Below are 25143 nucleotides of genomic sequence, written 5' to 3'. Positions count from 1 at the left end.
TTACCCATGAATCGCCCAAGTTCACATCTGTTCCACAAATTCATTCCTGCTCGACCCGAACCACTCTCGAATTAGCACCTCCTCACTAATCTGTATACAGCAGCGAGGGATGCTGCTTGCTACGACCTCTAAATATTTCACGAATTTCACTTGGTCGTCTCCTGTGACTCTTGCATCAGATGGTAAGTACACCTAAAACATTGAGTTCGCGTGCTTATTACTAAAGCATTATCGGTGCGACAGGACAACGTCCCATAATGAGGACGTACTAGAAGATAAGGCACACTGGCTAGTGAATGATGCTAACTAGGTCGTTGATAAAGATACTGGTGTATGTACCATGAGAAAAGATGAACATTGGACATTGCCCTAACAAGATGTTTCTGATCGATTAATACTTTCAACCCAACTGTGGAATTGTTGTAGTTAATTATTCTCTACGACGTTAATGGATGGAAGTAAGCAAGAGAGCCAATTTTATTATGCTTTTACAAAAATCAGTAATTACACATGGAGTGAATATTGTTGAAATTCTCAACATTCAACTTCACCTGTTTCATTTCTCCTATGCGCTCCTGTACAGGAGTAAATCAACTATCCTGTTTTCTTAGTGATAAGCTATGTATTGAGAGCCAATTTTCTAAACATTTTATTTATTTTTCTGTTACTTCACCTATGTTTGGTTTGTTTCATTTATTTTTCTGTTACTTCACCTATGTTTGGTTTGATCATATGCAAGAATCAATATTTCTTCTTGATCATTGTCTGTAACAAGAAAATGTAACGTAACGTGTATGCTGGCGATCTATCAGCCGACTGAACTCTTTTTAAGTCACTGGGATTTAAAGTATTCGCCTAGATGAGGGAAGCAGCTGGGCCGAAGCCGGTAGCTGCGAGATGCCTCCCGAGGTCAGAGCGGCCGCCTTGGCTAGCGAATACGAATTAAGGCATCGGAAGAGGGTTTCTCCAGTGAGGGGAAGACGTTTGGCTTCAGTACCAGCATTTGGATGGAGCTCTGTGAAAAGATGTCTGGGTTCGCAATGAGACTTCGAAATTTAGTAGTAGTTCGATGTTTCACTGAGCAAAAAACCAGTCATATCAGTATACCCACTATACTAATTTGCATCTACAGAGACAGTAATATTATAAAACTTCAGAAGTGAGGAGGTCAGAGTAAATGAATAATCTTACAAACACCATTAAAAATTAAGAAAAGCTCAACACTTAGCACTTATTATTGCTGAGAGTCACAGATTTATAAACATTTTATTTATTGAGTTATTAGATTTTTATATCATTTCAATTACGTAAATTTGTCACATCATCGTATTCTCCACGGTTACACTGCAGATGAAGGAGTATGGCATTCCTTATACAAAGAAGCGCCAAAGAAACTGGTATAGGCATGCGTATTCAAAAACTAGAGATATGTAAACAGGTAGAATAAGGCGCTGCAGTGGGCAACGCCTATATGAGACAACAGGTATCTGGCGCAGTTGTTTGACCGTTTACTGCTGCTACAATGGCAGGTTATAAAGATTTAAGTGGCTTTGAAAGTGGTGTTATAGTCGGCGCATGGGCGATGGGGCACAGGATCTCTTAGGTAGCAAAGAAGTGGGGATTTTCCCGTACGACCATCTCAACAGTGTACCATGAATATCAGAAACCCGGTAAAACACCAAATCACCCACATCGCTCTGGCTGGAAAAAAATCCTGCAAGAACGGGACCAACCACGACTGAAGAGAATCATTCAACGTGAGAGACGTGTAGCCGTTCCGCAAATTGCTACAGATTTCAATGCTGGGCCATCAACAAGTCACTACAGTCGCAGGTGCAAATCCTGCCTCTGGCATGGAAGTGTGTGATGCCCTTAGGTTAGTTAGGTTTGAGTAGTTCTAAGTTCTAGGGGACTGATGACCTCAGATGATAAGTCCCATAGCGCTCAGAGCCATTTGAACCATCAACAAGTGTCAGTGTGCGAACCATTCAACCAAACATCATCGAAGCTGGTGGATGCTCTGTAATGGTGTGAGGCGTGTGCAGTTGGAGTAATATGCGACCCCTGATACGTCTAGATACGATTCTGACAGGTGACACGTACATAAGCATCGTGTCTGATTACTTGCATGCACTCATGTCCATTGTGCATTCCGATGGACTAGGGCAAGTCCAGCAGGACAATGCGACACCCCACACGTCCAGAATTGCTACAGAAAGGCTCCAGGAGCACTCTTCTGAGTTTAAACGCCTCAGCTGTCCACCAAAGTCCCCAGACATGGACATTATTGAGCATATCCAGGATGCCTTGCAACGTGCTGTTCAGAAAATACCTCCGCACCTTCGTACTCTTACGGATTTATGGACAGCCCTGTAGGATTCATGGTGCCATTCCCTCCAGCACTACTTCAGACATTAGTAGAGCCCATGCCACGTCTTGTTGCGGCACTTTTACGTGCTCGCGAGGACCCTACACTATATTAGGCAGATGTACCAGTTTCTTTGGCTCTTCCGTGTATACCTCCCTACTTAACCTTGTGACATACGTCTAAGTTATTAAATGATTTCTAACTTATTTAATTGAAAGTTACTTCGGCCAGTATTAAAAACACTCTCGATTTAAAAGTGGTAAACTGTTTGTAAGATGTGACACGCCCATCAGATAGAGAGCAAAAAAGAGCTTGTAATTAAATCATATGCCAAATTCTTAACTTATTTATTTTTCGAATGGGAGTCAATTTTGTGTGTTTTAAGTACGTTTCCTATTTTGGTGGGAGGTAAGCGAGGGCTTAAAAGCGAGCTAGCACTCACTGCTGTGGGGCTTAAAAGCGAATTAGCACTTCCTGCTGGAAATTCTGTGGCTGATTAGCCTGTAGGGAGCGATCCTGAGGTAATATGTTGGTAAGGTGATAGTGCAGTTTCACACTTGTAGAAGTTATGGAGAGTAATCAGAGCGTAGTATTAAAAATAGGTGCGCTTAAAAGCGAACTAGCACTTCCTGCTGGAAATTCTGTGGCTGATTAGCCTGTAGGGAGCGATCCTGAGGTAATATGTTGGTAAGGTGATAGTGCAGTTTCACACTTGTAGAAGTTATGGAGAGTAATCAGAGCGTAGTATTAAAAATAGGTGCATGTATATGGTAAAAAATTACGCAACCTCAGATTAAAGTGAAATATATTCATTATTTCCAAAGGTCATAGAAAGAGAGTCAAATTACATTATATACACACGCGTATATATCTCTGAAGTCAGTAAATGAAACGGCTATAAGCTCAAAGATATTCATTACGTACATAACATGAAGGACACTCTGCTCCGTGTTCCAACTCTCTCTCTTCTCCTCTAGTCAGAAACTAGTACTAAAATGGAAGAGCCAGTTTCAATGTAGCCTCATCTGGGCCGTGTGTTCAAAAGTATCCAAACGACCCGAATTATTTATAAAAGAATATCACACCTACCACTCCTCTCTCAACAATTACAGCCTAGTTTACCATTACTAGGTAGTTCCCTCTGGACTTCCTCAAATATAGCCAAAATATTTTTCAACAAAAAAATGCTTTAAAGTATCTGAATTGACTAAAATACCGAAAATTTTGTCAAATATGTCTGCATTTCTGACATCCAAAAATTCGTTTTTGGACCGGCTTAGCTATCACATTTGTAAATTCCATTAGAACCTATGTATCATTCACAGTACATCATTGGAAAAAAGTAAAACACATATTTCTCTATAAATAATTAAACCGCAATATTTCTCATAAAGCATAAATACCGAATTAGAAATGTGTAGTTGTTGACCAAGCGTTTTATAGTAAATACTATTCCGTAAACCTTGAAAACATGAAATAAAACCAAAGTTTTGTTTCCCATCAGAGTTACATAATGTCATCAACATATGGCTCCACTTTCAAAAAGTGACAAAAAGTTTGTTCTCTATGCCACGAGTTCTTCTCACTGCCACCAACAGGTTTCTATGAATGGGTATAAGCGTTCAGAGTTCGATCTGTAAAGCACACATGGTTTGAGACACAACAGAGCTATAAACCAATTATTTTCCATATCTATGATCTCACAATGTTCTAAAATGTCTGCAAAATACGTCGGGAATGTAAAATGCGCAATGATTACATCCATTATCGGGGAACCTACTTGAAGGTAAGCACAAGAAAAAACTCTATGAGGCTCATATTATTTGTTTTACCTCACCTATGATCTTACAGTACACGACAGAAAATGTAATGTTTACGTTGCAACAGTATCTAAATACGTGAAGTGTGTTAAATTTGTGCAAAAAGTGTGATGTTCATGCTTGGATTGTCACAATCTGTTTACATCAAAATTATTGTCAGGGGTAAGGGTAGAGTGAAGATAATGTATCACTAGAAAAGTATAATCGATACCAATCACTGCAAAAATTATTGGGCACTTAGTTGAGGTCTCGTACAAGAAAAATATTGTAAGGCTCAAATTAATCACTATACCAAAGCTATGATGTCACAATATATTCTAAAATGAATGAAAAATGTAATGAATATGTTGGAACACTATCTAAATATGTAAAGTGCGTTCAGTTCGATGAATTATGTGTATTATCATCGTCTAATATCTCTTTCTTTCATCAACATTTTACGAGGAGGGAGCGAAGATAATGCAGCATAATGAAATATACAGTAGACGTTAGGTATTACCGAAAGCAAACTTCTGTGGCATTTCAGGAAACTATGGATCGCTAAAATAAAACCTGTAATCAACTGTTACAACGTGTAATAAAAGATATCACAACATGCACAACACGATTTTTTTTTAGGAAAGGAAGGAACAAGGTGTTCGATTTTAGGAAAGAATAAGGCCTTTTCTTACGACGTATCACTTCAACTGCAAAACGACGTCGACAGTTTACAAACACATTCAGAAGAGACACAGTCAAAGACGATAACATTGAGAGATGTGGCATTTTCAAAGACATTATTAGAGTCGATATCTTGACAATAAATAAAATTTTAATTTTTTGTGAGATTTCTCACACTTTCAGAACACACTGATGCTTCAGACATTAAATATTTCAGCACTTTTGGTATCCTTACCTTAAGACATGCAGGTCCTCTAAGAAAATTGTAACAAAACAAAAATTTGATCATTATATGTAACATTTCTCGAACATTGCAAGCAGAATGAATATTGCCGCATCTAAATCGTTTCTATTCCTTACTAAAATACTCACAGATTGCTTATTGTCAGTATTGATAAGAATTTTTAGTTTAAGCAGCACTGGTTTACAACGAGGTGGTCACCATTTGTCTATTAGGTGGTTACCACTCCCCTAGGTGTCCTCCATTCGACCTAAGTGTTCACAAATCCCCCTACTATGTGGCAACCATTCCCACAGATGGCCAATATTCCTCCGTTTTATGGCCACCATTCACACGACGGTGGTTACCACCAAACGACAAACGCTTATCACTGAAAGGTAACGCTAAAGTCTTATGCATAATGCCTATTGATTACTGACCATCACCGATTGCTAACCATCAGTGATTGCTGATTATCACTGTTCAATGTCCATCAGTCATCACTGACCATAACTGATCATTGATCACTGCAGGTGTGATTATTGATCTCTATTAAAATTTATGATGGTATCAAGTTAAATTATTTCTGTGGAAGTCAAAGATTAATCTGAACATAAGCTTACCCCTGGCATAACATTATTAAAGGTATGATTCCAAAGTCAAAAAGGTAACCATCATTTATGCCCACATATATCTCTGTATTTATTACAAATATCTACTGTACACACCTAAGTTGTCTAGTAATCATTTCTTAACTCACAGGCAACTGTTTCAAAATTAACTTATTACTTTCATATGTTACTGAGGAATAAGAGGGAAAAACAATATATGATAATTTTATTTTAAGCAAATTTTCACAGGGAACTATTACATTTTATACTGTCACACACAGTGGAAATTTAGAACTTTAATGTATTTTCTACATCATCCTACACAGTTTTTCAGCATCGTCCATAGCTACTAGCTGTTAGCTGTTACACATTAGTTGATAAGCATTAAAAGTTCGATGTTAGGTTTTAGGAATTACACTATATCATTAGGTATTAAGTCTTCAGTGACAACCATTAGCCATTGGCCAAAGGCGTTAGGTAATATGCATTAGTCATTTGCCATTAGGTATTAGCTGCTAAATATAAGCAGTTAGCTAACAGCAATTAGGTATTGGGTATTAGGCAACAGGTGTTAGACTTTAGGCATCATGTGTTATGTGTTAGTGTTAGCTGTTAGTCATTAGCTGTTAGCCGTTAACCATTAAGATTTAGGCATTAGGAATTAGGTGTTATGTATAGGTGATAATCAGCACTCATTAACCATTAGCCATGAGGGTTTACATATTAGGCATTAAGCATTAGCAGTTTGCCATTAAGTATTAGCAGTTAGCTGTTAGCCATTAGGTGTTAGGAACGAGGTGTTACGTGTTTTTAAAGCCTCATTGTGCATGCAAAGTATGTGAAATATTACATACACTCCAACACAATAAAACGACGCACCACAAACGAATTGTCGGAATAGGCTGGAGATCAGTACATGTGATGTACATGTACAAACAAAAGATTACGATTTCAGAAAAATTGGATGATTTTCTTGAGAGAAAGAGCATAAACTGAGCAAGTCAATAACATGTTGGTCGATCTTTGGCCCATATGCAAGCAGTTATTTGGCTTAGCTAGTTAGTTAGTTAGTTAGTTGGTTAGTTACATGTTCCATGGATTATTTTGCATGATAGATCATAATGATGTGGAATGAGTCATGTTACATTCACATCACAAATTAATTTCTACATATGGTTACGTTCTGAATATTTTAAGGTCTTTTTTTAATTACAAAAAGAAAAAAGTATACATGTGTGTTAGTAATTCCTACCCATCAACTTTTACACATTACAGTGATAGAAGTTCTTCTACAAATAGAAGAAGGTGTCAAGCAGAAACTTTGTCAGTTTGTTTTCAAAAAATGTTCATATGTGTGTGAAATCTTATGGAACTTAACTGTTAAGGTTATCAGTCCCTAAGCTTACACACTACTTAACCTAAAGTATCCTAAGGACAAACACACACACCTATGCCCGAGGGAGGACTCGCATCTCCACCGGGACCAGCCACACTGCCCATGACTGCACCGCCTTAGACCGCTCGGCTAATCCAGCGTGGCAGTTTGTTTTCAAATTTTACTTCATTTTCTATCAGACATTTTATATGACTGGGTAAGTGATCAAAAGTTTTTGTGCAGCATTCTGTACCCCTCCTTGTGCTAAATAGAGCCTTAACGTGGAGTAATGAACAGCATTTTACCTCATGATATTGTTATTACATACATGATTGTTTCTTTTGAAATGTAGTAAATTATTTACAACAAACTTCAAGAAGGAATAAATATACTACACAACTCTTTAAACAAGTGTCTACAAGATGATTGTGGGTGAGCACCACATATTATTCTTACAGAACGTTTTAGCTCAATGAAGAATTTTTTTCTAAAAGATGAGTTACCCCAGAACATTATTCATATGAAATTATTGATTGAAAATATGCTCAATATGTGAACTTACTGAAATGATTCTAAGGGCTAATGTGGCCCAACTAAGTTGTTTTAGGAGTTCCAAAATTTTTTTTTCCAATTTACATTCTTATCAGTATGGTTCCCTGAGAACTTTGAAATGGTCACCCCATTTATTATTTCCTTACCATTTGTAACACTCATCATTGGTGTAGTACCACTAGAGTGCAGAATTGAATATATTGTTTCTTTTTAAAATTAGAGTTGGGATCATTCACAAAAAACCACTCACTGATATTTTTAATAAATTTGTTTACCATTTCTTCTGTTTCTGTACATGTGCTTGGACTGATTACAATGTTAGTGGCATCTGAAAAAATAACTACTTATGCTTGTTGTACTAGAGACAAATTCGTTTACATGTATGAGGAACAGAAGCGGACATAAGACTGAACCTTGGTGAATCCCATACGTGACTTTTCCCCAGTCAGCACTATTTTCCTAGACTACGTTGTTTGAATTACTAAGTACAAAATTTTTGCATTCTTTTGGTTAGATATGACATTATCCATTGGTTGACTATACCATCAATCCCATAGAACGTCAATTCATCTAGGAGAGTCTTGTGATTCACACAGTTGAATGCCTTAGAAAGGTCGTAGAAAATACTAACCAGCACTGTTTTATTATTTCATGCTTGTAAAATCTGTTGAGGGAACATGTAAATGGCATTCTCACTAGAGCAACCCTTCTGTAACCCAACATGTGACTTGCTAAATATACTGTTGTCGCTAAGGAAAGGTAGTGTTATTGAATGTAGCACTTATTAAAAAAATTTGGAGAATGATGTCAGCATTGATTGATAGCTGTTGGATGTCTCATGAGGGATATCACGCCACATTCTTTTCAACTGGAGCCTTGGATAGTCAAAATCCCTAGTTGTTTGGAGGGTCCTGCCCATAATGCTGCAAACGGTTTCAAGTGGCGGAAAATCACTGATGTTGCTGGCCGAGGTAAAGCTTGACAAGCACGGAGATAAGCAATAGAAACTCTGTCTGTGTGCAGATAGGCGTTATCTTGCTGAAGTTTAAGCCCAGGATTACTTGCCATGAAAGACAAGAAAACAGGGTGTAGAATACAGTCGATACACCAGCTGTGCTGTTATGTTGCAGTAGATTACAACCAGAAGGGGGTTCTAGTATGATAATAAATGCCTCTTCAGACCATTGCTCCTGGTTGCTGAGCCATATGGCGGACGACAGTCAAGCTGGTATCCAACCACTGACCACAGTATCTCCAGACGCATCTTCTGCCACGAATGATATTGACTGGAGCAGAATTGTTTTCAGTGCTGAGTCCTGTTTCGAAGTGAGGCCCAATTACTAGCGAAGAGTACACATTCCTAATTCGTTATTTTTATTTTATAAGGAACATTGGATTTTAATTATTAGTAGAGATATGTTGCATACTCGTTCCATTATTACATAGCGGATGGTACATAGCTTTGAATGAACTTCAGCAATGCATTTGGTGAGCTAGTCCATAAACTTTTGTTTGGAAGTCAGTAACGCAAACATACTTGACATAATATTCAATATTTTATTCAGTTTAGATACTTCAAAAAGTATTTTGATAAAATGTTTTGGATGCATTTGAGAACACTCCACATGGACGGAGCTGACCTGTAATAGTAATACTAAGCTCTGAATGGGTGGGAGAGACGAGACATATGTTACTTTTTTAATATGAATTATTCATCCCCTTCGAATACTTTTGAGCACACAACCCAGACTAAGCTACATTGTAATTGGCTCTTGTATTTTAATACTGCTCTGTGACTGGAGGGCCGGCCAGTGTGGCCAAGCGGTTCTAGGCGCTTCAGTCTGGAACCGCGCGACCGCTACGGTCGCAGGTTCGAATCCTGCCTCGGGCAGTAGTTCTAAGGTCTAGATGTTAAGTCCCATAGTGCTCAGAGCCATTTGAACCATTTTTTTTGTGACTGGAGGAAGGAAGGGAGGTGGAACACTATGCAATGTGTAGGCTACTTTTTGCATATTTAATGCTATCTTTGACCTAGCAGTTATGTTAATTAGTTACTCCATAGGCATATATGCGCATGCAAATAATATAATTTGTTCCCGTTTTCACGTCTTTCGGAAGTATAAACATCGTTGACTTTAATTCCTGGGTTACGTAATTTTGTACCACATGCTTGTTGCTATTTTTTGAATACTACATTGTTATTAATTTTAGATAGCGAAGTGTCCGTTGGAAATAATTTAATTTGGCTCCATACTAAATAGTGACGGTTTGGAGTGAAGAGGTAGTGTGGGGTAGAAACCACATAGTTGGTCTGTTTCCACTAAGAAGGGAGCGTTTTATGTTTTCCATTAACACAACTAGCCTACTTCCACCATCTTGGACTTCTTTAATAATGTGCTGTGACTGGGTGGAGATAAGGAGTACTGCACAGGGTGATTGGTTGTAGATATGGGGGGGGGGGGGGGGGCGTTCGGGGATGGCTTTCAAATTTTCTTTTTCACAGTTGGGCTATTTAAGCCATTTTGGATTTTAATAGTGCGCTATGGTTGGCTGGAAATAGGGAGATGGCGAGGGGAAAAGGGGGAGGGAGAGAAAGATTGTGCTTTTCATTTATAATTATTGGTTTATTTCTTGATTAAGGTCAAAGTGGATCAAAGTTGATACTACCCTACTATTATAGTTGTTTCTTCGAACGAGATTTGGTGTCCTTTTACCAGAGCGTGCTCACTGATTTCTGAGAATATCCTTTGGGGAAACACATCTCATATTCTATACAGTGGTGTTCAGTAGTAAGCATAGTCTGTGCAACCTAAATCTGTCCACCGCCACAGTATTCTGTACATTCCTGGAGTTCTCAGGCGTATGTCATTTTTCACATGTAAACTTTGTTCTCTGGATTATGATATGTTACCTCTTTGTACATTGTATCCTCTGAGGCGGTATCTGGAGACTAGCCCAAAGTTTGCCTAAACGAGCGTGGGACATCTAAAATCCACTCTCAGAATGAACATTGAACCAGGATCTGGTCGTTAATCCGTTGTGAAGATTCCTCCCAGAACTAGCGCGTCTCCCTCTTGAGGCGTAGCGCCGTATACTGATCCTGCCTTGGAGGCCTTTTAGTGGGAGATGTGTCTCAGAGCTGGATAGTGACAGATGGTGACGCGAGACTGGACGCGCACGTAGTTTATTTATCAGACGGTAGAGGAAAGTATTGGATAGGGGGACTATGATTTTAGTTTCGATTGTGCCCACTAGAGTGCACTAAAGTAATAGAATGTTTTTCATAAACTGTTCTAGTATTTTCATAAAGTATTATTATGTCTTTTTGTTTATGTAAAATGTTATAAATGTGTTTTAGCGGTATGGTTTAAGGTTAATATGAAGATAATTGTTTAACGAGTTATGTAGTAGGATTTCGAAGAAGTATGGATATGGACAAAGGGGATTTTTGTAGAATAGATTTGTGAAGTAAGTTTATGGTAAAGAGAAAGTTAATTCAGGTATAAATAACAATAGTAAATAACTTTATGCATAACCAAAACTTCAGCATATTAGATAATTACTTAGGTAAAAAGTGCAATCGTTAGGTTTACTATTTTGCGAGTGGTTACTGATGAAAAGCGCGGATTGACGCGGGAGAATGTTGCTTTGCTATTGGCTGTTGAGTGAACTGACCAATGGTAAAGCAATATTCTTCGCGCGCCTTTCTCTGCTGGTGGAGAAGACTGAGAGTATTCTAGAGAAGAGTGGGAGCCTAGCCATGAAACAGTTCGGGCGTGTGTAGTAGTAGTTCCGATGGAAATGAGAAGTTGCCGGATCTAGCAGTGTTTCATACATCGAAAGTGTTGTAAAATTACGGCTTAACAATTCCGATGGGTGTGTAGAAATTTCGGAATTTTTAAGTGAATTTTGTGACGAGAAAAATATAATCAGCGTGGCGAATTGAGTAGGTCGGTGGCTAAAAAACTGTAACTGCATTTGGTACCGACAGACGTAATATTTGGCGAGCATTCTCAATCAAAAACAATCCGTATTTTTGTAGCTATTACGTTTTCGGGAAGTGCAACACCATAAACTTGCTAACGTGAGTGAAAGGGATTGTGAGTGACTGTGTTAAGACTCTTGGCAGTGATACTTGTTCACCTAAGTTTCAGGATATATTAATTAAGGACAAAATTTCCAACCTTTCATTTCATGTGAAAACTTTCTCCCGAAACGTAGATTAGTGACTTTAATTGCAGCCTGGTTCACGTCGAAGTACAGTAGGTTTCGCTCGGCTTTCCTACTTATGATCTGCTGAGACAATGTTCACAGGAAGGTGAAGGTTCGTCGTAAAGGGACGGAAAGAACCGCGCTGCAGCACTGTCTCGCAAGTTAGGTCCCTGCACGTTGTGCTACATGAGCAGGTCACAAATATCACCTCCCTGTAACTATACTCCTCATAATTCCGATTTTCCGTTCCTGCAACAAAGATTGTATTACGGTCGTGTAGCTGTGGTCTGAGAGATGTTCGGTCAGGGAGCTGGCTGCCCCCTGTAAATAAAGCATAGTAAAGGAATCAACGATCAAAGGGAACGGATGTAAGGTGATGTCCGCTCAGACCAAATGCAATGAAAAATACCGAACAAAATTAAAAAAGGGATGTAGCGTCTTTGACCAGTAATCAAAATGTCCTCGGTCCCTGGTTCGAAACCCACCACCGCTTAAATTTTGATTAACAATCAGTATTGGCTGCCGGGAACCTCCGGCATAAGAAGTCACGCTCATTCTGCCAATGGCCTTTCCAAAGAGGGCAGAGAAGCTGACAAGTTGAGGGCATCTCTCGTCCTTAGGGTGGGAAACTGCCCCTAAAGGCGGAAGAATCAGCAATGATCAACGGCACGCAGAAGGCAATGAAAACCACTGCATTAAAGACAAGTAACGTGCATCCACAGGACAGGTGGCCTGTAATTGAAGAAGTGTCATGATCTCTCCTATGGCAAAAGATTCCGGAATAGTCCCCCATTCTAATCTCCGGGAGGGGACTGCCAAGTGGGAGGTTACCATGAAAAAAAAAACGAATAATCAAAGGAAGGATAACGTTCTACGAGTCGGGGTGTGGAATGTCAGAAGCTTGAACGTGGTAGGGAAACTACTAAATCTGAAAAGGGAAATGCAAAGGCTCAGTCTAGATATAGTAGGGGGTCAGCGAAGAGCAATGGAAAGAAGACAAGGATTTATGGTCAGATGAGTATCGGTTAATATCATCAGTAGCAGAAAATGGTGTAACGGGAGTGGGATTCGTTATGAACAAAAAGGTAGAGCAAAGAGTATGTTACAGTGCAGTGACAGGGTTGTTCTTATCTGAATCGACAGCAAACCAACACCAACAACGGTAGTTCAGGTACATATGCCTACGTCGCAGACTGAAGATGAAAAGAGAGAGAGAAAGTATATGTGAATACTGAAACGGTAAGTACGTAAAGGGTGATGAAAACCTAACAGTCACCGTGGACTGGAATGCAATTTTAGAGGAAGGAGTAGAAGAAAAGGTTACAGGAGAATACAGGCTTTGGACAAGAAATGAGAGAGGAAAAAGACTGAGTTCTGTAGTAAATTTCGTCTAGCAATTGTGAATTGTTCAAGAATCAGAAGAGGAGGAGGTATACTTGGAAAAGACCGGGTGATGCGTGACGATTTCAATTAGATTACATCACTATCACACACAGATTCCGAATTCAGATACTGGATTGTAAGGCGTATCCAGGCGCAGAAGTACACCCAGATCACAATGTAGTGGTGATGAAGAGTAGGCTAAAGTTCAACAGATTAGCCTGGAAGAATCATATCGCAAAGAAGTGGGATACAGAAGTGTTAACGGATAAGGGGACACGATCGAATTTCACTAGGACTATAGATACAGCAATAAGGAATAGCTCAGTAGGGAGTACAGTTGAACAGAAATGGATGTCTCTAAATAGGACTATCACAGAAGTTGGAAAGAAAAACATAGGTAAAAAGAAGGTAACCGCGAAGAAACAGTGGGTAACTGAAGATTGTAGGAAAGACTGACTCAGCGTATGGAAACGTCAAAATATCTTCAGTGAAATGTAAAGCGAGGATAGTAACATTAAGAGTGCAACGGGATTCCACTGTTAAATGCAGAGGAGAGAGCGGGGAGGTGGAAAGACTACATTGAAAGCCTCTATGAGGGAAAATATTTTATGTGATAGAAGAAACAACAGACGATTTAGATAGGGGATCCAGTATTAGAATCAGAATTTAAGAAAGCTTAGGAGGTCTTAAGATCAAATAAGGCAGAAGGGATAGATAATATTCCATCAGAATTTCTGAAATCATTGGGGGAAGTGGCAATGAAACGATTATTCGCATTGGTGTGTAGAATGTATGAGTCTGGCGACAAACCACCAGATTCTGGAAAAATATCATCCACACAATTCCGAAGACTAAAAGAGCTGACAAGTGCGAGAATTACTGCATGATCAGCTTAACAGGTGATGCATCCAAGTTGATGACAAGAATATACACAAGAAAGGAAAAGAAAATTGAGGATCTGCTAGATGACGATCAGTTTGGCTTTAGAAAAAGAAAAGACATAAGAGAGGCAATTCTAACTTTTCGGTTGATAATGGAAGCAAGACTAAAGAAAAATTGAGACACGTTTATTGGATTTGTCGACATGGAATAAGTGCTCGACAATATAAATTGGTGCCAGATATTCGAAATTCTGTGAAAAATAGGAGTAAGGTATAGGAACAGACGACTAATATAATATGCATAACAGCCAAAGGGGAATAATAAGAGTGAACGACCAAGAACGAAGCGCTCTGATTAAAAAGGGTGAAAGACAGGGAAGTAGTCTTTCCCTCCTACTGTTCAGTCTGTACATCGATGAGGCAATGATGAAAATAAAAGAAAGGTTCAGGAGTGAAATTAAAATTCAAGGTGAAAGGATATGAGTGATACGATTCGCTGATGATATTGAAATCCCGAATGAAAGTGAAGAAGAATTACAAGATATGCTGAGTGGAACGAACAATATAACGAGTACAGAATATGGATTGAGTGGAAATCGAAGAAAGACTAAAGTATGAGAAGTATCATAAATGAGAACGGAGAGAAACTTAAGAACAGGATTGATGGTCACGAAGTAGATGAAGTTAAGGAATTCTGCTACCTAGACAGCAAAATAAGCAATGACAGACGGAGTAAGGAGGACATCAAAAGCAGACTAGTGTTGGCAAAAAAGGCATTCCTGTCCTAGATAAGTCTACTAATTTTTGAAAATATACATTAGGAGCACAGCATTATATGGTAGTGAAACAAGGAGCTGTGGGAAAATCTGAACAGAAGATAATCGAAGCATTTGAGATGATGTAGCACAGGCGAATAATGAAAATTAGGTGGATGATGAGGTAGGGAATGAGGAGGTTCTGCGCAGAATCGGAGAGGAAAGAAATATGTGGAAAACACTGACAACAAGATGGGTCAGGACGATAGGGCATCGGGTTACGACATCTGGGAACGACTTCCATGGTACTAGAGTGAGCTGTAGAGGGCAAAAACTGTAGAGGAGGACTGAGATTGGAATACATCGAGCAAATTATTGAGGACGTAGGTTGCAAGTCGTACTTTGAAATAAAGAGGTTGGCTCAGGAGAGGAATTCGTGGCGGACCACATCACCACATCAACCATTCACAAGACTGAAGACCCCCCCCCCCCCCAAAAAAAAAAAAAGTATTGCGTACTGGGTCTAACAGGCTTTACACGAAACTAAGGCACAACGTCGGATTGCATTGCTTTTGAACGTTATGATCTTTTGTTATACATATCTCGATCACTGTGGATATTACAAAAAAGAGAAATGCTACCTGTACATAATGATATTAGATTCATTCCTACGTCAGGAATTAGTAATGTTAGACAAGTATTTACTACCTATTTCAAATATTAGACGTGTGATCGACTTGATTACAGTATGCGTTTTGCCTACACTCCTGGAAATTGAAATAAGAACGCCGTGAATTCATTGTCCCAGGAAGGGGAAACTTTATTGACACATTCCTGGGGTCAGATACATCACATGATCACACTGACAGAACCACATGCACATAGACACAGGCAACAGAGCATGCACAATGTCGGCACTAGTACAGTGTATATCCACCTTCGCAGCAATGCAGGCTGCTATTCTCCCATGGAGACGATCGTAGAGATGCTGGATGTAGTCCTGTGGAACGGCTTGCCATGCCATTTCCACCTGGCGCCTCAGTTGGACCAGCGTTCGTGCTGGACGTGCAGACCGCGTGAGACGACGCTTCATCCAGTCCCAAACATGCTCAATGGGGGACAGATCCGGAGATCTTGCTGGCCAGGGTAGTTGACTTACACCTTCTAGAGCACGTTGGGTGGCACGGGATACATGCGGACGTGCATTGTCCTGTTGGAATAGCAAGTTCCCTTGCCGGTCTAGGAATGGTAGAACGATGGGTTCGATGACGGTTTGGATGTACCGTGCACTATTCAGTGTCCCCTCGACGATCACCAGTGGTGTACGGCCAGTGTAGGAGATCGCTCCCCACACCATGATGCCGGGTGTTGGCCCTGTGTGCCTCGGTCGTATGCAGTCCTGATTGTGGCGCTCACCTGCACGGCGCCAAACACGCATACCACCATCATTGGCACCAAGGCAGAAGCGACTCTCGTCGCTGAAGACGACACGTCTCCATTCGTCCCTCCATTCACGCCTGTCGCGACACCACTGGAGGCGGGCTGCACGATGTTGGGGCGTGAGCGGAAGACGGCCTAACGGTGTGCGGGACCGTAGCCCAGCTTCATGGAGACGGTTGCGAATGGTCCTCGCCGATACCCCAGGAGCAACAGTGTCCCTAATTTGCTGGGAAGTGGCGGTGCGGTCCCCTACGGCACTGCGTAGGATCCTACGGTCTTGGCGTGCATCCGTGCGTCGCTGCGGTCCGGTCCCAGGTCGACGGGCACGTGCACCTTCCGCCGACCACTGGCGACAACATCGATGTACTGTGGAGACCTCACGCCCCACGTGTTGAGCAATTCGGCGGTACGTCCACCCGGCCTCCCGCATGCCCACTATACGCCCTCGCTCAAAGTCCGTCAATTGCACATACGGTTCACGTCCACGCTGTCGCGGCATGCTACCAGTGTTAAAGACTACGATGGAGCTCCGTATTCCACGGCAAACTGGCTGACACTGACGGTGGCGGTGCACAAATGCTGCGCAGCTAGCGTCATTCGACGGCCAACACCGCGGTTCCTGGTGTGTCCGCTGTGCCGTGCGTGTGATCATTGCTTGTACAGCCCTCTCGCAGTGTCCGGAGCAAGTATGGTGGGTCTGACACACCGGTGTCAATGTGTTCTTTTTTCCATTTCCAGGAGTGTATTTCAGGAAAAAAATAACTGTTCTAAATTAATGAAATAAATATGGCTTAAGAACCAGTTCTTTTAATACGCATTTGGGTATTTTACTTTGTGAAAAAGTGTTTCACAGTTTTCTATCTAGGTTCTTTCCCTTTAATTTCCATGTGAAGCATAGTGAGGTTGATAGAGGTACCATACACGTGTCGGTTCTTTGCCCCGTATTTAAAAAGTTATTCATTTTTTGTGTTTCATAAAGCAGACCAACTTCCACAGGTTAAGCTGCGCACTACACTGGTCTGTTTTGGAGGTTATGAGTGTTGTCAAAATTTGTAGAGTATGTTTCAATGTGTCTGCTTGTATAAGCTTGTGCTGATCCTAGTACTTCTGCAGTGACTGTTACTGTTGAAATGTATTCTATTTTGTGAATTCTGTGACAAATTTTGCTGAGTACACATTCCTGTTCACAATTATCTCACAGATTTCCCTTGTGGGTTCCTCCTGCTTTAATGGTAATACGTGGAACGCGTCTAAAATCAACAAAAATTGAGATGTGGATCGCGTCTAAAATCAACAAAAATGAGTATTTTATACATGTTTCGATCTTATGATGGGTAGTGTACAAAGGCATTGATTTAAGCTGGGTTCCTATATATGTAGAAGCTGTGTTCCCGCTGTTCATTAAACAACGGTGAGAAGTAACAATTCCATCAACGGATATGTTTCACATTCTGTTACGAAACTAATTCTAGAGTTAAAAAAAAAAAAAAAAAAAAAAAAAAAAAAAAAAAACCGGAAAACCTGTACAAAAAACCTCTGCTATGATCATGGTTGTACATCCATTACAAATTTTATACATCTCAAGACGTAATTACAGTAGGTTACTTGACAAGCTTAATTTGGTTTATATATTGCTATTATAAAAATTCATATCACAACGTAGACACTTATAGAAAAAGAGATTTCATTTGTTGGCACTATTCGGTAATAACATTTCAACGAAACACATTTTTGTTAGAAAACGCTATTAACTTTAAATTTAGTGGATGATTATGTGGGTATTGTACCAGTGTGCAACCAGATGTATCGGAGACAGTTATTCCGTGAAATACACATAGCACGTTGTTGCTTTTTCATGTAAGCATGAGTAAACGATTCCAATCGAAACAAAAGCAGCAGCGTCACTACAAGCGGTTCTTCCCTTACACGTGCAGTGCTTGGAAATGACTTGCGATATTTTGTTGGGCTGATGTAGACAAGGAATCGACACATGTCACTTGCCAGTCATATTTCAGTGAATTACCGCAATGTGGTGTATTTCCAAGAAATGATAGTTGCCAGAAACCAACTAGGCAGTGAAAATTGAGTTGCAATGCTGGTAATGGGCAGCGTGTTTCTTGCTGTGATCAAACGTTTGACGAACAGAGACAGAAATACAATGTTTGTCCAATTTTCAGTATAGGATTATTGCTACGAAATTCTGAAGGTAGGTATATAGCACTCAGTACATTGTACACTAGGGAAAAACTATTGCGTGTGGGAAAATTACACCATAATCGTATGTCTGTCAGGTACGTTGAACAGTGTCATGACTGCTGCATGACAAATAACAACATGTTTGTTTTTATGTCCAAACTGTCCATAGATTTACTGAAGGCTAAAATTCAAGATCGTATACGTCATGCAATAGCAGTTGAACAAATGGATTCAAGAAATGTTACAGTGGAAGAGGAAATTTTGTAGAAGATAGTTATGTACTGTAATATGTTAATCAGTGCTTCAAAAAGTGGTCCTCAGTACAAGTACCTTCATCATAGGTCAAAGAATTCAACGATTCCGTACAATAACAACGAGATAAAAGCCAGAGTAATGCTTCGGACTGTCAGAAACTCAAAACCACATCGTTCAGCAAGACAGAGATTTTACATCACCTCATGAATACATTGCTCACTGATGGCCAAGTGAGTTTCTAACAGGATTCTCAGACGACAAGAAACAGAAGAAAACGCACCACAAAGTAGTTATGCAAATTTGTCACAAACTGATATTCATACAGGTATCTACAGAAAACGGAAAACTGTAAACTTTGGCGGCCCATGGATGTCTAAGGGGCGCTGCAGCGCAATTTCACCCCACTGGTGGCGAGGGATAAACAACTACCTTGTCGATACCAAGCGTGTTAATAAAATATCGATAGCCGATAAGTCAATTTTCTTCAAAATATGCAGATAAATATTGTCGACACTAACTTCCCTGCCTTATCGATATATCGAAGCGAATAGTAACATGGAGTCTCAATATTTTTATGTTATATATTTTTCGCAAATTTTGGTAAATATTTTAAATTCTTCTTTTGAAATTGTAGTAGAACATAATTTATTTGTTGGCAACCGCTTTCGGCCCTTTCCTCGCACCATCTCCAGACTTTTGACCGCCATTATGGCTGCTGGTGGCAGAAGACGGAGCGAGATCCGTAGAAGTGACAACTGTACTACTACCAGTGGGCGAGTAATAAAGAGAAGGAGAAAATGCAAGTGGTTGAGAGAGAATGATAATGACAGCCAGAGTCTATGACAATGACAACGAGGAAGCGAGATATGTTGACAGTGAGAAGAGACAGCAAAACTGGTAAGGAATGAATGAGATAGTAGTAAGAGAGAGCGAGAGGGAGTGAAGTGCGAGGAGATTAGAGGGGACTATTACTAGGACAGAACGAAGGAGACTATGGCTGTGAGACGAGATACACTGACAGAGACACAGGAAATAATGACAATGAGTTGATGTGAATGATTGAATGAAATGAGCAGGTGGAAGTGGATGAGTGTGTACGTCTTGACGGGATGGGGTAGTGGGTCTGAGCGAGTTACAGTTAGGGGAATTGGTGGGAATGAGAAGTAAGCTGCATGTTAAAAAGAGAGCGAATATATTTGCATGCCATTATTTGTGAGAAATTTTTGAAGGTACTGACGGTGACAGAATGAGGCAGCTGGTACGACACTTTTCAGAGTCTTGACGATTGACGGTTCAAATGGCTCTGAGCACTATGGGACTTAACACCTGAGGTCATCAGTCCCCTAGAACTTAGAACTACTTAAACCTAACTAACCTAAGGACGTCACACACATCCATGTCCAAGGCAGGATTCGAACCTGCGACCGTAGCAGTCACGCAGTTCCGGACTGAAGCGCCTAGAACCGCTCGGCCACCACGGCCGGCTGACTATTGATGATCACGAAGTTAATGAACAGGTGGATTATCACTTTTTTGTGCTCAGATATGAGTTTTCTTCCACTGATGTTGTAATTACTGGGGCAACGCTGCCCTTAGTGTGACCTCGTGGTCTGGCGTTACCAGCGATCTGTGCGACAGCGGCGCTACGTGGGGCGGCTGTCAAGGAGCCCCCGACTGGGATCACTGGAAGAATGATATGAATGCAACATTGTATTAACGGAGTCTCGTACTGTCTTCAGATGTGTACGGTATTGCATGTACTCACCAGGCCTGATTTGCTGGTATTAATTTCAACTGGAATAATACGGATTTATGTTGGTTAGGGAATGACGATACATTATGTAGGAAACGGAAATCTATGTTAGGAGTGATTTGTTGCAGTTTTGGAGTTGATTGGTAGTTCGACTTTATTGACTGGATTACTTAATGTACTGGCTTGATTTGAAGTTAATATTGGTCAGTTACATTCTTCGTTGTGTGAGAAAATATTTACGTGAAAGTGACAGTTAATTTTATAAAGAGTTGTAAACTATCGCAACACTAACCACGAAGTCTGATAAATATAAAGAACATCCAGGGCTAGTTAACTGAGATAATGGGCAATTTACAAGGGTATGTATATTTTTAGGCCCATTTCTGTAGTGTCTACTTGGGTCGATGACTCTTCCTGGCTGCATCCATGTTCTTGGACTGTTGCTGCACTAAGACAGTCGGGTTGATGTCTTCGTTGGTCATCGGGGCTCAGTTCGAAACTGGACTCATTCTACTCCTCTCAGTCAGATTCCAGGCCGGTATCGTTTCTGGAGACAGCAGTGGGGTACCTACCGCACTGTCGCTCACCGAACAGCCCGACAACCACTGTAAGTACGCTCAGTCAGTGTACCCGTTCACAGGACTCTGTTGCATAGCGATCGGATTTACTATGTCTTATGGCACATTCGATAAGATTGTTAATACGATAATAGCGTATGGCCTGAAGATGGCAATATTGAGTTGCCGAAACTACTAGCATTTGAGATATAAAACAAAATAAACCAAAACATACGGATGTTGGTAAAGTTTTTTTTAATTAAAAAACCACGAGTAACGGTCTCGGGTGCCGTTTCTTTTCATAGCGAGACCCCTTTGGTTATCATCTGCGGTGCCTTTTGGCACAGTGGTAAGTCGACGACATTCTACGCTCCGTTTTGTTGCCCTTTATGGCAAGCCGTCTTTGGCTTATATTTCGACAAGGTAGTGCCGTGACGATTGTTACTCCTTGTCTTCGTGCTTGACAAACGCTACCTCGGCCAATAAAGTTGCCGGATCTCTCCCCAAAGGAGAACTTTCGGAGCATTAAGGGCAAGGACGTCCAACGAGCGCGGGATTTTGACTATCTAACGTGCCAATTGGAGTTGCACAGGTGGTCTAGGTGTAGCGTCTTTGGTTAGTAATTTTGATGAAATTAAATTAAAATATTTATTTATTTATTTTGTAAAAAAAATGAAAATGGATTTGAAAATGGATGAAAATGTTGCTTTAAATATTTTTGTTAATTTTTCTTTCAGTACGAACTTTGGTGTAGAACCCCTTATTTACGTGTGGTAATAAAAATTCATTTTGACAGAATTAAGCACATTTAAAATTACGTGAACCTTAGTCAACACTCTCATGCTGATAAATTCATATTAACTGATTAAGAACATTTAGTTGAAAATTGTATAAATTAAATTCTTTACGTATTTCGGCCTTGGCACACATTTTCTAAATGCAGTGGTTTTTTAAATAGTTACTGAATTCTTTCCCGGCGTTAGCTATGGAACACAAGACTGTCTCTGTTAGTAGAAAATGGTTAAATATTGCCAAGCCGACCTGAGCGTTTAATTATCATTGATAAAATACACTTCACTATACGTTCAAGTTATTTGCTTTACAAATTGAAAGAACCAACAGATTGTTAAACTTCAACGTTAACTATCCGCCTATGAATGCACAAATGTGAAACCAGTAATAAATTCCGTCAGTCTCAGGATTGCTGTAAAAGAAAAATATTTTCGTAATTCACTGCTAGTTTTATCTGCTCCCGATTTACGGATTTGGTTAATTTTTCTTAGCGGAACAATTTTTTTAAATGTGCCGCCGCTGCAAATCGTTCGGTCGCGGCACAGCCCAGCAACACCAGCGATAATTGCTAAAAATGCTGAAAATTCTTTAAAGAAATATTATAGATGACATGGGCAAGCTAATATACATTAGTAATACACAATTTTGATAAATTATAATGTATTTAGACCACAACAATAATTCAACTTACATTAGTTTGTAATTTCTGCTCTAATGGCGGCTAAAGATAGATACAGACAAAAGAAGTCTACTCATTCATAAAATGCTACGTCACAGGTTCCTCTCTCTCTCAGCTCTCGAGGAAGACGACAAAGAACGCACATTATGTATTCCTATTTATACCACTGCCTACCGTTAATGTCTCTTTGCAATCTTACAACATTACTCCCCTCTGTGGCTGTATTTTACATTTTTCTTATCGCAGATATTGACATATTTCGTAATTACATTATGAGTATAGGAATATTACAATCATAAATACATCGAGAATATTGTTAAAGGAAATATTACAATAATAACGAATGTCCTTTATACAAAATTAAATAATATTTCTTTTTTAAACAATTACAGTACATACGAATTGCTTCATAGCGTACATAGTACAATCAAATGTCATTTCCTTTGATTAATAGTGAGTGTGCTACCAGGGAACGTTACATAATCAAAACGTCCTCGGTCCCGGATTCAAAACCCACCACAGCTTATATTAGGATTAATAATCATCATTTGCGGCCGAATACTTCCGGATAAGAAGTCAACCTCATTCTGCCAACGTCCTTGTAAAAGAGGGCGGACGAGCGGACAGAAATTCAGGCTCTCTCTTATCCTTGTGGTGCCACTAACGCCAGAAGAATCAGCAACGACAAAGGGATGAGGGTACAGAGGGTAATGGAAACCATAACATTAAAGATACATGACGTGTATCCACAGGAAATGCAGCCTGTAATTGAATAAGAGTCATGATGATCCCTCCTTTGGCAAGATATTTCGGAATAGTCCCCCCCTTCGAATTACCGGAAGGGGACTGACAAATAGGAGGTGACCGTGAGAAAAAGATTGAATAATTAACGAAACGATAACGTTCTACGAGCCGAGACGCGGAATGTCAGAAGCTGGAGTGTGGTAGGAAAGCTAGAAAATCTAAAAAGGGAAATGTAAAGGATCAATCTAGATATAGTTGGGGTCCGTGAAATGAAATGGAAAGAAGACAAGGACTTCTGGTCATATGAGTATAGGGTAATATCAACAGCTGCAGAAAGTGGTATAATGGGAGTAGGATTCGCTATGAATAGGGAGGTAGAGCAAAGGGTATGTTAAAGTCAACAGTTCAGTGATAGGGTTGCTCTTACCAGAATCGACAGCAAACTAACGCCGACAACGATATTTCAGATGTACAGTCGTGGACAAAACGAGCGAGACCCCTCGCCTTTTCGTTATGCTGATCCGCACAGCTTTAAAGTCTGCTAGACAGCATAACAGGAAAGGCGACCAAGTGCTACCAACATACCATGCACAGGCGTGAAATTGAAAAACTATCCGAAATTTGTCACACTGTTTTCAATCATGTGTAAACTATATCAATGATGATTAGTGTGTTAACCACAACATCTAAATATAAGATATAAATGAAAGAAGAAACGCTAATTAGTATGAGCTGTACTAATGAAAATGAATTTCGGCTTATCGAGATAACTGTTTTAGTAAGACAGAGTACCCCAGATCGTTACGAATTAGAAAAATATTACGCGCATTCGGCCGCGAAATGGTCTGTGTCAACGTTCAGGCCAGCCATACTGGATTACCATTGCTGACCTACCATGAAAGTGTGCAAATTTAGCGATGCGTGAAGATTCATAACGAAATTCAGTTAAAAATCGTTCAGTGCCACACTTAAGTCAATTCAGTTATTGACAGAAGCGGAAAATATAGGCAGTAACAAGTACGAAATTCTACAACAGTTTCATATCGACATCCACAGGGCGCCGGTACAGAATAAAGGTTGCAATAAAACCTATTGACGGCGTGAGAATTTCTTAAAATTACTTTACTGATAGTCTATGTACCTCCATCGAGATTAGAAGTGAAAACAAACCAGATCTCCCTTGCAGTAACAAACACCTTTCACTACGCTAGCAGACAACCCTGGCAAACAGCCCTCTATTATTGCCCCAGACATGAATAAGCCGGCAATTTCGCAATGAAAATGGTAAAATGATCTGCAGTTTCTGTTGCATAGAGCTTTCTGGACTCAAAAACATGAATTTTCTACCTTTATGTCACCGCTTATGTGACAACCATTCGGGATGTTTATCGAAATAACAAAAAACTGTTATTAGAGAGTAAATTTAGTAGGATAATTCTGCACCACCCCAGGAAATAAACGGCGACGTAGCTGCCAAACGTATTCTACAATGTTTCGAATTCTCCATTAGACGTGCCCCAGCCAGAAAACGTTCATTAGCCGGTGTTCCTTAAGGTAGCTGGCAATGGGAATGCTCGCAGCCGGCCGGTGTGGCCGTGCGGTTCTAGGCGCTTCAGTCTGGAACCGCGTGACCGCTACGGTCGCAGTTTCGAATCCTGCCTCGGGCATGTATGTGTATGGTGTCCTTAGGTTAGTTAGTTCTAAGTTCTAGGGGACTGATGACCACAGATGTTAAGTCCCGTAGTGCTCAGAGCCATTTGAATGCTCGCACATCTAAAACGCGGTGGCATTAATAGTGTCATCTGAATTACCACGTCTGTAGGCAAATGGATTTTATTTGCATTCCTATAAACGTGATTTGGATCGAAAGCGTAGCTACGATTAATATGC

General features: G+C 40.2%; 1 protein-coding gene across 1 annotated transcript in view; it reads right to left on the bottom strand.

Annotated features, from left to right (window-relative positions):
* Positions 1-25143, bottom strand: part of LOC124712083 (serine protease inhibitor I/II-like) — a 114925-nt gene that overhangs the window by 4794 nt on the left and 84988 nt on the right. The gene's annotated exons all lie outside the window — the stretch shown is intronic.

The sequence above is a fragment of the Schistocerca piceifrons genome, chromosome 8 (assembly GCF_021461385.2).
Source record: "Schistocerca piceifrons isolate TAMUIC-IGC-003096 chromosome 8, iqSchPice1.1, whole genome shotgun sequence".
Lineage (NCBI taxonomy): Eukaryota > Metazoa > Arthropoda > Insecta > Orthoptera > Acrididae > Schistocerca > Schistocerca piceifrons.
Note: the sequence above shows the minus strand (reverse complement) of the source record. Positions and strands in the feature narration are given on the sequence as shown.